Source organism: Belonocnema kinseyi, chromosome 3 (assembly GCF_010883055.1).
Source record: "Belonocnema kinseyi isolate 2016_QV_RU_SX_M_011 chromosome 3, B_treatae_v1, whole genome shotgun sequence".
Classification (NCBI taxonomy): Eukaryota; Metazoa; Arthropoda; class Insecta; order Hymenoptera; family Cynipidae; genus Belonocnema; species Belonocnema kinseyi.
The window spans coordinates 16,689,624-16,690,483 of NC_046659.1; positions in this window are offsets into that span (position 1 = coordinate 16,689,624).

The following is an 860-nucleotide window of genomic DNA, read 5'->3' on the forward strand; positions in this document are numbered from 1 at the left end:
TTGTTTTTTTTCACAGATCGATCACAGATGAAATACGATTACACATCAAGAAATGCAAATGGATTTTGTGTATTCCAGATGGTTCATTTCAATGAACATCATTGAAGAATCATTACCTCTAGACCTTATCCCAAGACTGGGGATTGAGCAGCCTAAAATTAATTCTAATTCAATCTGATGGTATAGGTGTATCAAAAAAATATCTCGAGGTAATTTGTCTTGTCTGAATTTTAATTAATAAAATATTTAGGGATTTTTTTGTATTTTACAAAATGTTTTCTCTAGATCTCAACCTAAAATTTGGTTAGGTCAACCAATAAAATAAATTAGAGACTCGATGGTGATATAATTGAATCAGAAATAAATCTAGACAATATATTTTAGCCCAGAAATGTTATTCCAATTTTTTTTGAAATTATTCTATTTTCGAAAAATGCTATCTCTGGATCTGATTTCCAAACTGGTATTCAGTCAGCCTCAAAAATTAATTCTAATTCATTTTGATGGTATAGGTGTACCAAAAAGATATCTCGAAAAAACTTAACTTGTCTGAATGTTAATTAATAATATATTTAGGGATTTTTTTGTATTTTAGAAAATGTTTTCTCTGGACCTCATCCTAAAATTTGGTTTGATCAACCAGTAAAATAAATTAGAGACTCGTTCGTGACAGAATTGTATCAGAAATTAATCTAGACAAAATATTTTACTCCAGAATTGTTATTCCAATTTTTTTTAGAAATTATTCTATTTTTGAGAAATGCTATCTCTTGATCTGATTTCCAAACTGGCATTCAATCAGCCTCGAAAATTAATTCTAATTCATTTTGATTGTATAGGTTTATCAAAAATATATCTCG